The following is a 19,436-nucleotide window of genomic DNA, read 5'->3' on the forward strand; positions in this document are numbered from 1 at the left end:
CAACAACAAGTCAGAAACAAAGTCTAAGTGAAACTGTAGCAACGGAAAGCAAGCAGTCCTGTCCACCTCTGGTTTTAAAGGCTCTTACTAAGGGCAGGACAAAGGACAGAGGCATTTTCACAACTGGAGTGAAAGGAGCAGCATTCCTTGAGCTTTGGATGAAGCCTGGAGGGACATTTCCACTGTGGGACATGAGACACTCGAGGAAATACTTATTTCAACTTTGTGTCTGTTTGGTATGTGCACTGAAACATCTGCTCTGTTTTTCCACACACAGAGCATGGTAAAACCAGAGTTAAAAATCTAACATCTGAAATGAACTATGAAATGAACTAGAGCCAAGCCAAAGAATACCTTCAAACTGCAGGAGGAAGGGCTGAGGGGAAGAGCACTCGAGTTTCTTAGTGCCAAAACTCACAATTTCAAATCTCTCTACCTTTCCGCATTTTTTCCACGAACATATAAAGAAAAAGCAAACAGTTTCTGTTCTTTCCAAAACATGGGCTGTCCTTCCTTAACATCCTAAATGAACTTTTCTATTTTTATTATCCCTTATCCATAATTACTGTCAGACACCTACCCCCAAACTCCAATCCTGCATGCCACTATGACAAAACTTTTATCCGTAGCAGCTTCCAGATACCACTCCGACTCTGAACTTCCTTTATTCAGAGGCTGAGAACAGAATGTCCTCCTATCAATCCAGTCGTCTTTATTTTCAATCTTTATGTAATAAAACATTGCAAGAGCTTCTTCCAAAGCAGGTGTAGTGGTTTTTTTTTGTTTTGTTTTGAAAACCGAAATGCAGCAGCAGATCTCACTAAGATACAGGATTGTTTTATTGGTAACTATTTAAGATGCCAGATGTATAACGCCCTCCTCATATTCATTCCAATTCAAGGGCATGGCTGACCCTCTGCACCTCCATACCTGTTGATGTGGGCCAGAGATATTACACTTCCTCCACTTTTTACGGTTCCAAAAGGTAACCAAATAGCCATGTCCGGAGTCTCATTCTCCATCCCAAGAAGCAAGAAGAGATATATCAGCCTACTCTAGTTATAAGGTTTTTAGATGACTGCAAATTACTAAATCTCATTTGCAGCTGCCTTCAGAATACCATACAGACATACGTGGTTCTCCTGAGCATCAGCAAGAAAGCCAAAAGCAATGACAGCCTGCCAAGCAACTGTCAGCTTAGCAAAGCTGCCTTGTAACATGCAGACCACAAACAGTCAACATCATACTAAAAGGGAAGACTATTAGCTTAGCTTGGATTCAGGCCGATGGTCTACAGATAAAGATCCTGTGCAGGGCAGCACAGACTGAAGGTCAATGTTCACTAATTTGCCCTCTTGGGTAAGCTATTCTACATGGACTATGAGGCCACTCAGGCTGCTTCCAGCACGGAGCTAGTCTGTGCATGGCAAAGCTGGCTCCAGGCCTGTAGCGGGGGAGCACAGAGGACACCACCAGTGATGGCTTGATCAGTGCTGATCCACTGCCTCGATCCAGCAGCAGAGCTCTGGAAAACCAGGCAGGCGGCAGCAACTGCTGGAGCAGCTGGCAAATCCTGGCCTGGAAAGGATCATCCCACAGGGGCAGCCAGCATCCCCCTCTTCACTACACCCACATTAACAGCTGGTGTCCTCTCAGCAAGACCCCTACCCATGCCTTCCCGTGAGTAGGGAGGCCAAGCCTACTCCCCCAGTGACTATAGGGCAGTTCAGTTTGGCTGAGAAATGGCACGCTAGCTTTGGTGGGTGCTACATATTTGTAGGTGCTTGCTCCTGGCATACTCACAGCGCTGTGCTGGTTCTCCAAACAGGGCAGGCTGGAAGGGTGCTGGGCACTGCTCACTGCCAAGGATGGCAACACTGAAACAGCAGCTGCAAAACTGACATTTTCCAGTGTCTCCTGGGCAGACAGAACCACAAAGACAAAAATGTTCTCTGGTTTCAGGGTCTGAGGACAGCTCTCCTCATAGCTTACTATAGAAACTGGTTCCATGACTGACTGCTCTGCAGAAGACATTAACGACTGATACAGTCTTTGCTTCTTAAAGGAAGACTGAATAAATGCAGTCGTATTCAAAGTGTCAGCATAAGCTTTGACATTTTTCTTGCTTTGAAATTATTTCTTTAAATCATGCTGGAATGCTTATCACTTTTAATAAGCAACTTGTCAACAGATATTGGCGCATTTCTGAAAAATCTGCTGCAAGGTGTTTCTGAAGATTAAAAGCTTCTGGTTCTGTTTCTTTATACATAAATGGTATTTACTGATGTGCTTTTATAATGTAAAAACATTCCTCGGAAGTCAGAGCTGTTCAGCCAAACAGCCTTAATTCAAGCACTAGTGTTTTGCACCTACCATTGCACTATCTGTACTGAAGCAGAAGCTGTTTCAGTGGCAATGCAATCCTGTTAAATGTATTTCCTCATTATGATCAAATTAAATATGCTTCAGTCTCATTCTAGCGGCAGTGTGTTGCAATCAGGGTGCTTTCTGTGGAAAGCTGACTGAACATCCCCCTCCGGACACTTGCTAGCCTTAAGAATATCCAGCCATTGAATCCCTAAGCATGTCCTATAGCTCCAGAGTTGATCTCGGGCCAGTCTCAAAATCTTGTGGTCTAGGTGAACTCCTTCAACACTGATCTTTTTCTTAGCATCTCCCTCCAAAACTGCCACCCACCCACACAGTCACCAAGGTCCAATCTTTAATATCCTCCCTGTATCTTAAATAAGCCCTGCTCCCAGAACCTTTGAACAGTCTCATCCCAGTCTGGTAGATTTTTGCCAGCAGTGAGAATGAGCACTGGCCATCATTCACAATAAAACATTTTTTGTAGTAATAATTAGATATTATCCACCAGAACACATACCATTTCCCAAGTTCTCACACTTACTTACAGTTTGCCTCTCTGCTGAGGCTGCCACTGACAGTCCATATCCACTGGAGACTGCAATGAGATGACCAGCTCATTTCACGTAAGCCCCCAACTTGCTATCCAAGGACAATTAATTTTCTAGTTGGCACTGAATACTCTTAAGTTACACTTCATCTGAACATTGTCCACATAAATAAGCATGGACATTAATGAAAAAGAGATGTCAACACTAAAAGGTGTTGAAAATTATTTTAGGAATAGCGAATGCTTTGGGGATTAACAGTACCATATGGTACCTTTCACCTCCAACTTAGTGGTACAAATCCAGCTAAAGCAGCATGGATAAAAACCTTTACCATCTGGTGACTTACTACTTTATGGAAAATAAACAGGTGTTTGTATCTCACACAAAATCCACCACCATAACTGGAAGTCTTGTTGGCTTTCTCAGTAGGGAGATCAAACAGGGCCAGAATACTCTTCTCTCCCCCCAGGACTAGTCTATTTACATGAGGAGAGAGGACAGCTGAATGCCAAATACTACTACCACCCACTATCAGAAATTAAAGTATGATCTACAATGTTTCCATCAACAGTCTTTTTTAGGGAACAGGAGGATTTATGGCTTTCAAACTGAAATCTTATCTGCTGCCTCCCCCCCAACCACCACCCCCTGAAGCAGCAGGCGTAACAATATTCTCTTTCCCTACAAGCTTTATCTTGCTTGTATTCTTAGACCATCGCTGCTATGACAGCACTACTATAAAATATTTCACATTTAGCAGCCCTCATATCAGCCTTAACAAGGAAGCCTGAAGTAATCAGCATCCATACCTCAGTTGAGTTCATTTGAACATTACCCTTTTTTATTCAAGAGTACTGCCCGAGTTTGAGTTGCCTGGTTTGTTTATAAATTTGCTCTCCCATGCTCCAATTTCTCCCTATGAGTTAGAAAGGAGATTTTTAAAAAATTATATGAAACATGAAAGCAGTTACTATTAGTTTTACACTTAATAGCAACAGGTACATAAACACCCTCCGAGTTTCCTCTTCTCAACTTATGTGGAAATCACTTTTTGTATAGCAGAATTTACTGGCTGTTTAATACATCTTATCTTTGTTAGTGGCATATGGGAGCTTCTCTGAATAACTTGAGACTGAAATAGTCAGAAGATAATTTGTTTGCCTTCTTTAAAGCTCTATTTTTATCCTGGAACAAGTAGTGTTTTTTTGGCTAAGGCTGAATGCAGCTCCTTTCACATCACATAATGACCAGGAGCACAAATCACATCAATCTCTTAAGTTTCTTTGGCAAATCTGCACCTGTTGTTTTGTAGACTCAACCAAAAAACCCAGTAAGTATTCTTATTTCATTACCCCACATACACTTTGAACACTACAGATCAAAGGCATGGCAATGCAAATGAGAGACTTTCTATAATTCCTCCTTTGATTGTTTTATCAGTATGATTAACACACATCAAGTAAGACAAAGCTAGAAATAACCAAGAGAGATTTAAACCAAAGATCGGCCAGAAACATCATCCTATGAATCATATTTTGTCTATTCATACACCAGTCACGCTAAGTTCCCTGGTCTGACCACCTGTGTCTGGATACACTCTCTGGCAGGGTTCCCCCGGGAAAATTTTCATGCATCTGCTAGACTTTTCCAAGTATCTTTGAGCTTTTATCTTTACTCTGCCAAATACACACATACTAAAATAAAGCATCAGTGACTACTAAGTTGCTAAATATTCAGGGCCAAAAGTGGCCCTGTACAACAGAGAACAGTTTGCATTACTTCAAAATGACCAAGCTCCAGGCCCTAGTTTAAACACAGTGTGCACCTAGGTCTTTGTAACGACTTCTCCATTCACTTCCAGTTCTTGTATGCTATTGATTATACAGTTGCTGAACCACAGTGGAAGTCCTGGGTGAATTAATGGGCAAGGTTTCAAGGGGTGCTCTCCCCAAAACTAAGTGCAATGCATAAAGAGTTACTCAAGAATTTCAAAAGGACCAGAAAGCACATGGGCACGGATGCTGTCACGTCAGCCACTGCCTGCTAGAAAGGCTTTACCCATTTTAGGATTTGCTTGGCACTTATCCATTTAAGATTTTAATCCACAGCCTTTGTCCTTCAGATTCTTCTACATATTTGTGGCACAGACAGAAGGAAGACTGCTTAATTTGAGCCTTGTTTTCAGACACTTTCCTTGTTGGTCCTGACGAGTTTCCTATCTCTTGTCAAAATGAATGGCTTCCCTTTGTCAGCTTGTGCACTATTCTAGCATGCCTTCCCAGGAGAGCAAAAAAACCCAACGAACCAACCAAAAAAGCCAGCCATTTGACACGTTTAAATGCAATTACAAGCTGGCTGAAACTAGATGGACTCCTGAAAAAGAGATAAAGCGACAAAGCCTGCTTTGAAAGGGTCCACGAAACATCACCACAAGCTTGTACTCTAACAAAAGGTAAACCAGGAGCTACAGGAGGTACCAGGGACTCTGTCATCCCCACAAAATCCGCTCAAAACAGAATGCAGTGGCATTTGCAAGGCAAACCAGGTGGCTTATCGGAAGCTGCGTAAAACCAGAGCAAAGCTCCTAAGAGGTTTGGTAAGCTGCCCATTTCACAAAAAGGGCACAGTCTAAGCTACCAGTGCCACCTTCCAACAATTTCCAGCTCCTCTAGGACCATGCTTCCCAAAAGACAAAGAAATACTCTTACAATCCACTGAGAACTCATTGGTTCATCTGCACATTGCAAAGACCCTGCAGTAAACTCTTAGAAGCCTTGTGGTCCATGTAGGAGCATACATCATCATAACCACGGATGCAGTAACATACTTCTGGGCAAGCTTAAACCCAGACTTCAGACCTAGGTGCTGATCACTTGATTTACCTTTGCAGTAATATACAAGGAAAACTGCCTCTAACTTTGTAATCAGGGAGGTCCAGATGCTAGCTCTTTGGACCTTTCAGAGGAAGACTCTCAGCCAGAGGAACTGCCCATGCAACAAAACAGCCCTCAGCAAAGCTAGGGTGGAGCCTACAGGCAAAACAGATCACTCGAGCATTCAGTATCAGCCACCCTGGAAACTCTGGGTAACACAGCTGCAATTGCAGTGGCTGCTAAACCTACCTAAAACCACTATTTTGCACCTTCTCCCTGTGCCCGCCTGGGCACTTCCACGGCCAGTGTGTCATGGCTAGAGGTCACACAGCTATCTGCTCAGTTGAAGCGGGGAGCCCAAGCCAGCAAAAAACCCAAGACCTAACAAGCATTTTAGCTATATTGTATCAACTGGCTGCCCATCTGGCTTCATTGGTGCCAATGCTGGCAAAGGGACAAAGAATGCTTTCTGAGGACAAGGGATGGTGGGACTTCTTTTATTGGCAGCAACCTACATGTTTAAGGTGCAGTTTCATAATCAGCCTAAGTCACAGTGGGTCCTTGGTACCTGAGCGGCAGACCACAAAGCCAACTTTCTGTATGAACTCTACTACTATTTGTCCATTTGCTTCTTCAATATTTTACAATATTCCCTTCCAGCCCTGTAAGTGGGATTCCTACCAATACCTCAAACTATCAGAATATCAGAGGAAAACCATCAGACTCCCAAATCCAGTGTTCTCCTTTTCTGTAGAGAGAAGGGAAAGCACAAGGGAGAAAAATACTTTCACACACACATGCTTGCATACAGTTTGAGGCTGGGATGTCCTCTTTCTTAGTTATTGAAGACAAAGTCTGAAGGACTGCAAAATCTCTTCATTCATTAATGACTCAAAAATATGGATACAGGTGTGCCTAGATTTTACATGTCCAGTTAACTCTTTTAGCTCCGTCTCCAGGTGTGGATGGGAGAATAAATAAATAAATAAAATAAAACCTTGAATGCAGGGGTTTTTTTTAATGACACACAACTACCAACCAACCAACTGCAGACTGCAGTGCTATTAAACGTACCAGAAAACCCTCACAAAAAAAGGTGTGTGCGCTAATAGTATATTCTCTATTTGTCATTTTCCCTGCCCCACTTTCTCTTGTAGTTTCTGATTCTTTGCTCTCTCCTTTAATTTTCTCAACTTCTCCCACCCTTTAGCTGCATTTCTTACAGTATGAGTATCATCTTCCATTTTCTCCCTTCAGAAAGTGGGACTTGAATGAGTCTTGCACACTGAATGGCACCTGACATGATTTTCTCATATCCCACCTCAGGTGTCTCAACTTTAAACACTACTTTGCATTCCCTTATATCCAGTTGTCTTTCCTTGATCACCTCGTTATGCCCTAAGTTCAACAGCATGGGCTAATAATTGAAACTAAGGACTAAAAGGTGGCCAGCTTGCTATTCACCTTTAAGAAGAAAAGCTGTCTGAAACTGGAGGCATCTTCATCTTGCATACAAAGGCATTTAACAAGATCCAGTGACCTGATGGTGAACTTAGGAAAACTGGACAACAAATGAGAAGCAGTATTCCTGTGTTTAACCTTGCAGTGGTTCTGGTGGTTGAGATCCTGGACTCTCTCCTCAGCTTGGGAGTCCTTGAACCCAGATACTCCCCCCACTCCCCAGCTTTCTAAAAAGGGACACCTGAATTTACCTTCCAAGAGAAAAACGTGATGGCCATTCTTGAAGGCATCTGACAGCAATACCTTTTGCTATGAGCATGTGTACTTCATCCTTGTCCTCATTTGCACCCCTGATGCAGCTGACCACAAAACTAACATACTGCTTCAGCCTTCACCATCTGTCCTCATCTGCTTTTGGCAATTCTGCCTTACATTCTGTACATGACTACCATGATATAGAAAAGCCTCAGGGTACAGAAACACTTACATGAAACTGGGTTTACTAGGCATAAAAATCAGAATATCTGTGTACAAAAGCATAACTTTGTACATGCACAGAGCTATTCCAGCCAGCAAGTTTGCGCTGTCATGTTCTCTGAAACAGAGATGAAAACTAGGACCAAAGGGGACAAAGCTACTGAAAGTTAATGCACGCACACATATACACATTATGCTGGAAGTTTCCCCAGTGGCTCAGATTCTTACTTCTGTTAGGTCCAAAGGGGGATTCCTCCCTCAAAAATTCTATCTATCTACTCACATGGCTCAAATACGAATTATACAAACTGTTCACAAACTAATTAATCGGGTTTTGATTCATCATTTATCAAGTCCTATATCCTGACCTGAGTATCCCATGTTTTTTTTTTTTTTTCAGACATTCTGTAATGGTTTTAAATACAACATGGCCAAAAATAATCTCAGATTCTTCTTCTGTAGATCTACCACACTTGTGACACTGACCACAGCATCTTTGTCTCTCTCTCCCCTCTCCAGCCTGTGCCTGCTATTTCTTTCCCCAAAGTGCCTGTAGAATCTGATGTCTCTTATCAGCCTGATCATTTTTTCTTCCAGTCCCATAACACTCCTGACTGCGAAAACCGCCAAAGCCACCACTGGCCTTTTTAAACTCACCTAATTTTGGTACTACTTAGATAGCTACCCTAGCTGGCTACACTTCCTTCACTGATCTGCCACCCTCACAAGCTTCACAACTCTGTAAGGGCTTATCCTCTGTCTCCAGGAACATACTTACCTGCTCTTCCATTTTACGTCTTCACTGTACCTCCATTGCATCCCATGTTGTGCCACCATCCTTTGCTGTCCCGCTGTCTGCACTAACCCCAGTAGAAAACTCTTGCCCACAACTGTCTGTAGAGATCTCCCTGTCCTCTTTCCAATCAGCTCTTTGAACCATTTTTAATCGTGATTCCCCACTCCAGCCCCACAGACACGCTTCCCCAGTAGGAAACCTACCCAACGGACCTACCCAATTAGTGCTGCTAACTTAAAAAACCCACCAATCCAAACTTACCAAAAACTAAGAAAACCACTGAGAAGGTCAGAAAAGGAAATGTAACTTCTTAGTAATAACACAGAGGACTATACCCCATTCCCAGTTATATATAAACACAGACACACACCATTCTCATTCTGAAATTACCTCTGGCCTTGTATGTTTAGTTTTCAGAATCATGTTAAATTTTCTCTGCTCTGGGCCACAGTCCTAGCTCTGTCACAGGCTTTCTACCTTATCTTATGCAAGCTACTAAGTTAATATCTTTAAGTCTGGAGCACCTGGTTCCTCTCCACTAAAATCAACAGACGTACTCAGCTCACTCAGATGCATGATAGGGCAAACAATTCTGATCTGTACGCTTGTTTCCCAATCTATTCATTTTGCTCCTCTAACAATTAGACAGGGATAACGTTAGTGCCTCATCTGGGTGCTGGAGGGCAATTAAGCACTTGAAGAAGGTTCACACACAATTTGTACAAATGAATTGCAGTCAAAGAGCAAAACTAAAACCCAGCAAGACCCAACAAAGCAGAGAAACACCTCAAACCCTAATTGTGGAGGACAAATGGAGATTTATGAAAGATCCAGTCAGCTACTAGACATGTATTACCTCTCCTCCAAGTTACATCTAGAAAATTCTCTGCATTTATATTGTCCACCTTGTGCCTCATTAACCACGATGTCAGCATCTAGCAAGCTGTCAAGTGGCATAGTAATTGTCTTAAAAACTGCATGCTGAACTACCAGCAAAAGAGCTCATTAGAAAGAATAAAGGAGAAAACCTGGCGAAACTTCTCTTCAATTTCCATTTATCCTTTAAGGACAACCAGGAGAGCAGATGGTTTATCATTCCTGCACAGCTTCTGAGTAAAGAGAGCTGATCCATTTATTTAAGAGTGTTATCTCCTGTCAGCTCTGTCTTTGGGAAATGGCATATTGCAAGGTTTCCCCTTATTACAAGGATGCTTTCCTGACAGGCCTGGAAAAATTTAAGCTTTCCTGTCAGTCAGATGAGCCCCTTTATCCCATTTGGCGACAAACCTTGGATATAAATAGACTGCCATCTGACTAAGCAACTGTGAGACTGAAAGACATGCTGGAATGCAACTGATCTGAATATTAGTTAATCAGCTCATGCCTTTCCAGCAACACCTTATGGCTGCTGGGAAAGCATATGAGGCTTCTTTCAATAGTGCACTGAAAAAAAAATTAAATTAAAAGCGAGCATTTGCTTTGTTGTGGGTTTTTTTTGGTTTTGGGGTTTTTGGGGGGTTGGGCTTTGGGGGGTTTTTTTTTTGAGTGGCTATACTACATCTTCCCTATTTTAAAGGAGGCATGTTAACTTGAGCCCTCTCCATGAGTTCTGTGTAGAAAGTCTCATGCTATTTTCTTTTCACCCTTTGTGCTTCTCTCTCCCCTTTCACTTTTTGGGACAGAAGGGAATGATAACAGACTCAAAAGCAAACATAGTTCAGAAGGCCTAAAAGACTTCTACGTAAAGACTGTTTGATGTTAACACATACCAGTCCACCAGTTTGGCATACAGTAATGACCATTGTTGGCTATTAGGAAGGTAATAGGACAAATACAGATCAGTCTTTGTGACAATAAACTATCTCATGCTACCCTAACAGTAGTAAGCATATTTTGGTTTTATTGACAGAAACTTTTGTCTAAAATGAATTTAAAAAAATAATTTGAATCAATCACTAATACAAGCTAGAAAGAGTCAATGAAGTAACTGAAGTGAAAGAGATTCCTCCTTTCTGGTCAACACATACTTCATCAGTTCAGTCTTTTGAATTGGGCAACCTTGAGGAAAGAAGTTAACTGAGAGCAACTCTGCTGACTTGAAGTTTGAATCTATTCTATTACTTCAGGCTGAATAAAAATTTGTGGTAACTCAGAATAACTTGACTTTACAACTATCAAATTCTAACAATTTTAAAGCATAATCTCTGAGAAATTTTTGATGCATGTATACAGAGCATAACTCACAAAGGTTACGCTTTGCTATCTGAACTCCACATTTTGGACCACAGAAAAACACTCACTTGGCTTTCCAACACTGCTTCCACTCCTTCACTGTCAAATGTATTTAAGCAAATACCTACAGTTACCTCTGCTGGGATTTCTGGGCTGGTACTTAACTGAGAAAATGCAATATTGTTTTGCTCATGTTTCTCCAACTAATTTACTTTTATACTTCTATAAATAATAATTATTATAAAAAGTCTTGTATTTTTGAGTATTATAGTTGTGCCCTAGAAGGGCATTAGACAGGGTCCCTGCACTTCAAAGAACCAGCATATTATTTTAGTTAGGAAATAGCACAAGTTTGGATGCACCAGGGAAGGAAACATTCAGGGAATTAGTCCGTATCTACTGCCTTAAGGACAGACCACAGACTACACTGTTACCTCTAGACTGCTACCTCTAAATTACTGTGGAAGACTCCATTTCAATGACAACTTTCAAGAAAAATTTAAACAAATGCTATATTAGATACGAGAGGAAAAGCCAGTTTCCCAGAGAAATGTGGAGATGCAGTGTTCATTTAATTCATTTATGTCACATGATGATCCACACTGAAGGGAAGAGTGGAAAGAAGAAAGTTCCTAACTTTTACAATCACCCACTCAATTATTACTAGATTGTCTTGAAGACATGTCATGGTTCCCAGCAAGACTAGGTGAGCAAATAATTCAACACATTTCCAGAAAACTACCACATATTTATAGTATCTCAGAGCAACATGAATTACAGAGGAAAACATGTCTCTCTCAGTCCTCTACTGAAGTCTTTGAGGAGAGAAAGACACCTCCAAGATGTAACTACAATTAGTTTAGGGAAAGCTGCCACTTTCTACTCAAACTCCAGAACAGAAAAAATCTGACTGAAAACTGCGCATCACTGACTGATCCTTTGAATGCTGCTAGAATGCAAACAAAGCTGTTTACCATTTTGCAACAGAGAAGAGCTAAATTACTTTGCACAACCCATTTGCCACCATGCAGGGAGTTTTGTTTGCTTATCTGCTTTTTAAAAACTAACAATAACATCCTTTTGCAAACAAAAGTAGTGACCAGTTTGATACAAACATTAAACTTAAATTCTCCCTATTCTGCCTACTCCCCATGCCATTTTATTGGATGATGAATGTTTCAGATGTTGCAGAGGACATGCCCTTAGATTCCAAAGCAGACAGACAAAGTTCAAACTTGCTTCCTTTTAAATATGGTGATTAGTGTTTGCTCCACATATGCATTTTTTTAAGTGGGATACCAAAAAGGAGTGTCTTAATCATTTTCTTCCAAGAATCACATTTTGCTACCTAGAAGAGGAAAGTCTGTGAAGAGCAAATATATATATTAAAAAAGTAAGAGATGCTTAGATCACAGCAAAAATGGGAGCTCCCCATTTCGATAAATGATACTCTAATCAGTTAAAAGGAAGGTCATTTTAGGATTATTGTAGTATATACTTCCCATTAGCTGGGAGCCTCCTGCTCACGCATATGCTGCTTTTCCTTTTAAGTGCAGAAGAACTATTCATCCTAGTTGTGGGGCTGCATGCAGTCAAACTAAATTATTGCATTTGTGCTGATGAGGATCAGATGAACATGTAGGGTCAAAAAAACCTGTAGCCACTGAGCTAATTATAGCAGGGGGTGAGTGTGTGTGTGTGTGAGATGAGAGCTGACATGCTGGACTTGAACAAGTGATGTGAGTAAACCTGCACAAGTATAAATTGCAAGGATTTACTGCAATGCAAATGCTGGCAAGAGAATTTGAGTCATAACTGTCTCCTAGCCCAAGAAGATAGGATATGTGAGCTGTTGATTGTAACATGTTCTCAGCCTTCAGCAGCATGAATAAAAAGAACCTGTCCTATCGCTGATTTTTCTTCTTTTTTCTTTTAGCACCTATTTTTTGGGGATGTGCTTTCCAGTACCTATTTTTTGGAAGTGTGCTTTCCATCAGCTCTCAAAGCTGCAGTCATCAGTATGCTTTGAGAGGCAGCTGAGAGGAGAAGGGAAAGTGGGTGTCTGATCTGATGGCCATAAAGTAATAACAATTCAGAGAGTTTTATCCTATTCAAGCAAAGCCAAACTTCTAGTCCAGACTGGCGACCAATCTTTTTCCTCAGTTTGAGTGACCACCATGTAGTGGCTAGACAAAAAGGTGTATTACAAGGAACACCACCTGTAGTCAGCCTGGGTCATTTTGTGATGTGCTACAGGATTTCACGCAAAAAACTGAAGTTCAGTAACTTCCACTACAGAATTGCCTCAGAGGCCTAAGTGTCATCCTAGCAATGTATAAGTGCCTGATTAAATGACATACACCTTAAAAAAAAAAAACACATCCATTGGTAAACTTGCCGTAATTTCAAAAGGATGTGTTTGAAGCAAGTAGTACTTGAGATAATGCCTTGCTGACCCATAGATCTGCTTCCCTTGGTAACTGGAAGGCTTACCTTACTTTCCAAGAAATTCTACGTGTCTGTTGGTCATGCAGGGTCAATACCACCACAGAAGTGGCATTTAGTTCCTACATCATTACATAGCAGTGCAATCACTTCTCCACAACCTCGTTCTGGTTACATTTCTGCTGTTTTTCCTTGAAGATTCTGGCAGCCAAATTGTTCTTGGAACTGACAAACACAAATAAAATAATAAAAACCCCCCAAACACAAAAAAGCCACAACATTAAAAAAAACCCAAAACAACCAAGAAATCTTGCTGTCACATCCCAGTTAAAAGAACAAGAAATCCTAGTATGACAAAGGCTTCCATAATACCTTTTTTGTCACTTAAAAATGACTCCCATCTTTAAGCTTCACCCATTTTTATTGATACAAGACATTTTTATAAGTCTCAAATTGTATTTTCACACATTCAAGGGTAATAAAAGGATTACTATTTGCTGGACTATTCACTATGCCTGCACTGCACAACAAAGCCCAATGCAGAACCACTTGGGCTGGCCCTTCTGGACAAAGTGAGGTTGTACCACAGCCAGGCTGCAGCTCTCACCCAAACGCAGAGACAGCACAGAGCTGCACACACACCAGCACGCTGTGCCACATGGGGCTCACTAACAGTATGCTGACACAGTGACAGTGCATCCTACTCCAAAATGGGTACAGGCTCCACCTGAGCAGGTACGCTGTACCCCCATGGCACAATACACTCTTGCTTACTGGAGTGCCAGGGAAATTAAGTGCCTCAGCACTCAAACCCTCTGGCCCAACTCACCAAGTTATCTATCGTACCCACAGCTGAAAGCCTGTGGCAACAAAGCACCATAAAGAACAGAAGCCTCGTGCTTCAGGTCTTGATACAATCCCAGGATTAGGGATTAAAAGCACAGGCTTTCTGGGCAAAAGCAAACAATCTGTTTTGGTGAGTTAAAACTTCATGTGAAGAGCAGACAAACCAATACCGGTCCTTGCCACCTGAAGATGCTAGAGTACTGGGAAATTTTCTCAGACAGTATCCAGTTGCACACGGAGCCTAAGACTTCAGAAATACCCATGTCATGGAGCGTATGGTAAGAAAGGGATGAAGTCCCGCTCCTGCCCTCTCTTTTAAAGACTCTCTTCTCTTTTTGCTCCCTGCAGTTCCATCCTTCAACTCCCCTCCCTACAGTGTAGGGATGCTGTTGTAATTCTCAAAAGCACCACTGTTCTCACCATTTTCTCTGCTTCTAAGACTGCTAAGTAGGTTAAAAGCCTTTGCTTCAAATTATTTTCCAGGCTTTATTGACCCAGCTTCTGTCTTCTGCAGACTCAAAGCTCTACCATCTCCCACAATAAGATGAAGAGCCTTTTCTTCATATTCATTGAGCTCAATTTTGCCATAGTAGTTAAAAAAAAAAAGCGTTCAGCACACACTTCAGCAAGTAGTATCTTGTTCTCCCTACAACTTTTTGAAGTGCACTAAGCCCAACCAGATGTAGCATTTCTGACAGCCCATAAAACATGTTACCACAAACATGTTCTCTCCATAAAAGAAAGCATCTGCCTTTGCCATCTCCTGTTTTCGTCCCTTAAAATTAGCTGAATTACCCATCTCTCTCTCACTTTGCCTGCATTCATGAAAATATTCTTTGTGCGGGTAAAGACACCACATGGATCGAGTTTCTTTTCTTCTCGTAAAAAACCCAACCAAACCCAACAAATAGAACTTCAGGGAATCCCTGCTTTGATTTCACGGAGGATTTTCAGTGAGCAACGCTCACCTTAACTGCAAGCTAGTTAAGGTCAATGTGTTTGACAACTTGCAAGCACAGAACCAAGAAACATTCTTCACATTGCTGTATGAAAGTCAGCTGTGCATCCTATGTATTTCAACAGAGAGATTCAGCTAGCATGTAAACAGCACAAGAGCGCAAACCACTGTAACTTTCACGTAAGTCAAAAGAAGGATGGTGTTGCTTTACCACGGTATTGTCAGACAGATGTAGTGCCAGTGCAACATGCTTAGCAGTTCTGACCTACAAAGTTCTAAATGAACTGTGACTACTCAGGAGACTCCCTCACCCAGCCATGACATTCCTGTGAGTGACATCACTAGAAAATCTTGGGCAGGAAACTCCTGCGTTACTCTTTCTAGCCTGACAGCTTAAAACAAGGTCTTTTAAACTTGTTTTTCCTTCCTTATTTAAGATTAAAAATAAAAAAGGCTGGAGTGACAAGCACTTGGGGATTCTGATATTAATACATGTCTGTATTGTTGTCCTGTTATTGTATATTGGCTACTGTTTTTTTCTGGCACAATTTATGTTCTAATTACTGCTTGCTTTCTCATCATGTTCTGTATGGAGCAGTGTCACACACACACAAGGCTATCAGGTAAAAACTTGTTTGTTAGAACAAATGCACACCTGGCAGCCATGCAAAAAACATCTACCTTCTAGTTTATCTGGAACTCTCTATTCATTTGTGGTTACACCAGTCATATCCAACACTGGAACCTTCTCGAAGTTACCTCTGCTACATTTGTGATTGTGCTCTTTCTGATTCTGCTATAAGAGAAGAGAAACACCTTTGATTTAAACTAGGAATAGAATCATAGAATATCTCAAGCTGGAAGGGACCCATTAGGATCCTAGTGTCCAAATCCCTCCTCCTCCTTGCAGGACCACCTAAAACTAAACCATATGGCTAAGAACATCATCCAGACTCTCCTTGAACTCTGACAGGCTTGGTGCCCTGACCACTTCCCTGGGGAGGCTGTTCCAGTGACTGACTGCCCTCTCAGTGAGGAATCTTTTCCTCATGTCCAATCCAGACTGTGTGCTGGAGACACTTAAGTACATACCTCATTACTGCTGCTTCAATTATCTGTGAAACAGAAACATTATGCACACAAAGCTGGGGCAACACCATGGCGTCCTCGGACGTGCCTGGAAATGGCCAGGCCAGAACGAAAGCTGTGGTCTCCTGGTAGTCTCAGCCTGCCGGCTGCAACGCTGCCCGGCTGGAACAGTTCCCACCGAGGGCAAGCGGTAGGAGCCAAGCAGCTGCCACCTCCCACAGCCAAGCAACGGAGCAGGCTGCCCACGGGGAAACCCCACCCTGGGGGGGCTCAGGCCCGGCGGGACCGAGTCCCGAGCAGCCGGGCCTGCCCTGGGGCCGAGCCCGACAGAAGCGCCCTGTGGTGCCGCGCTCCGGCCGCCAGAGGGCGCCAGAGGCTCGGGCGCGGCGCGCCGGGCTGGGCGCGGCCCCGGCCGGAGGCGCCCGCGGGGTTCCCGGCCCGCCGCCGCGGGGCTGCTCCGCTCCGCTCCGCGCCCCGGCCCGGCCCGGCCCGGCCCGGCCCGGCCCGCTCCCCTCCTCTCCTCCGCCCCGGGGCTGCGAGCCGGCCGCTCTGCAGTCCTGGTACCGCTGCGCAGGAGCGGGAAGGTCCGCAGCGCTTGCTGGCTGGGGAGAGAGCTCCACGCTCTCGGCCGCAGGGCTGAACAACCGTTTCCAATGGGAAGTACCGTATCTACTGCGTTATATGAGTAAGATAAGACTAGCAATACTTACACATTAACTACGTACTGAAATACCTTTTAATAAATCTTTGCACATAGTTATATAAAACTAGTATTTATTTAATAATTTCCTGTGAAATCATGCTTTCATAGGAGTCAAAGCACCACACTGCACTCCCTATCCCACCTGTTAATTGGCAGTATCATCTGCTCCAGAGCAACGTTTTTTCTCTATGAAACTCTTTTGGCACCAAGTGTTTTATGGCATTGAACTCCAGAGGTTATCTGAACTTGGTAAAAAGTAAATCGACATGCAGTCTGCTACTTGTGCTTGACTAGAAGTCCTTACAACATAAAGGCACGCAAACTCATTACCTATCTTCTTTCAACAGTCACTGACTGCGTACACTCCTGTATGTTGCCCAACCCTAGAAAGTTTGTATTCCTGTTTCTTTGCAACATTTTCCTTCTTCCAAGCCCCGTGACATTTCTGTCACCGCTATTTAATCACCTTTGTTTCTCTGTGTCTGGGACAGAATTCTATTTAATTTGTTCTACCTGTGCAAAAGGCACATAAAGCACTGCTGCTCAGTGCACACAGATGAGTGCATGGGCTATATACACTCTTTTATAATATGGAAAATACTTAATTAAAAAAACCCCTGAGTTGCTTGTGAAATTTCATTTGGTGAAGTGACTCAGTGTGTTCACCTGTGATAGCAGAATTGAAAGAAGTGCTGTCAAGTAAATACACTCTTAACATCACTTCAAATGACATTTCACAAGGGACTACCCTCTGTACGTCGTACTTTGTAAAGGTAAAGCTCATTAGTAGCAGGACAGCTGAAAAAAAAAATACCAAGTTCATTCCCCTTGCAAGGCAGGAAACCTTCTTTGCAGATCCCACAATTTTCAGTTCCTCATGCCCAAGCTGTGTTATTGGACAAATGGCAGCAAAATCTCAGCCCTCACTTCACTGCTCCTTGAAAAGACAACTGCTCCCTCCAATGAATACCATATACTCATAAACTCTTTCAGTTAAACTACAACTTAAATTTATAAAACACCCCATGCTCAGTCCTAAATAACCTTCAATTCTCATAACACAAGTAGTAAAGGTTTAACATGAAACTGAATTCATCTTGATGTCACTCAGTTTTATAGATCTTTTCTACATTCCCTCTCAGTCGTATCTTTTGAAGATGTCATCCAAGCTGTCACAGAGAGGGAAGAGAAGCAGTGACACCAAATAAATGAAAGTTATATCTTAGTTGTGTCAGTTAACCTGATCCAGCTTAAGCTTCATATTTAAGATACTATTTTTCAGTCAGGTTTTAAGAATTTTTCTTGCAAGCAGGTGAATATGAACTAATAACTAACGTACACTGGAAAAAACAAAGGATGACTCAAAACCACACACGCTTCAGAAAAACATCAGGCACTTCTGATCCCACCAAAAAAAGGCTTTTGTCACTTGAAGAAACAGCTGCATTAGGATGGCTGGACACAACTCAAAACAATGCAATGGAGCTAGATTTTCTAAGAGTTCTTTGCACTACCTCTCTTTTGGAAACCTGGTCACTTACACGGTATGTCTTCCACACTTAACATTCATTATGTATGTTAAACCTTGGATAAGAACACTAGTCACATCAGTTCAAATCAGCAACAGCGTCACTTAACCAGGAAAGAATTTATAATGGGGAGGATGCTCTAAGATTAACATCTATTGAAATGGAATGAGTCAGAGCAGAAATTTGCCTGGCATACTAGCCTTGCCCCAACACTTAGAAAAAGGAGTTATTTAAGTTCAGACCTTGGATTTTATGCACAGCACATCATACATCTGCAGGTCCGTGTTGTAAGCCAGCATCACCCTAATGTGCCTGTATGGCCTGAGATATTATCACCAGCTTCTCAGAAGAGTGTGCTAGCTGAGGTTCATCTCTGCACCGCGTAGCTTCTGCTCAGAGCTGGCCAACATCCACCTTGTGTCTGCCTGCTAAATACCCTGCAAAGGACCCCTTACTTTACAGTTCTGGTATGAAAGGGACTACACTGTCCAAGAACACACGATGAACAGAATACAATTACACAGTAAAAATAAAAAGAATATAGGTAGAGGTTTCAAGGTAGCCAATATATATCAGGTGAACTGCATTCATGCTAGTGGACTGAAGGGAATATAGATTAGAGTACATTTTATCCTACTATTACGTTGCACAACATTAGGATGGACTCCTGTTGAATTTTTATAAAATTGCTATTAGAATGAGACCTAACCTCTATATAAACTGCAACCAATTGCCTGTGGCACCTGCGGTTGACCAGAATTTAGAGCCTTAGATACTTGAACTGTGAGCGATGATGTTTGAGAGCTAACTAAAGCCACGTGCTTGCCTAGCATGCTGGCAGGTTGCCAGAATTTGACTGACACTCTGTACTCTGTGGAAAATATCAACTCCATTAGCATGCATACAGCTCAGCTTCAGACGTAAACAAACTTCCATTTATCTGTATTACGAACTTCTCATGATTTCCACAGGTATGCAGAGTTTTAACTCAAATGGTAACTGTGTTGAAAACTGTAGTCAGCTTGCACCTTACAACAATTAGTAATGGTATCTCACTTTGAACATACAAGCAGTTTAGTCTTTGGGTCTTCACCTTCTCAGTTTTACAT

Source organism: Harpia harpyja, chromosome 8, assembly GCF_026419915.1.
Source record: "Harpia harpyja isolate bHarHar1 chromosome 8, bHarHar1 primary haplotype, whole genome shotgun sequence".
NCBI classification, from domain to species: domain Eukaryota; kingdom Metazoa; phylum Chordata; class Aves; order Accipitriformes; family Accipitridae; genus Harpia; species Harpia harpyja.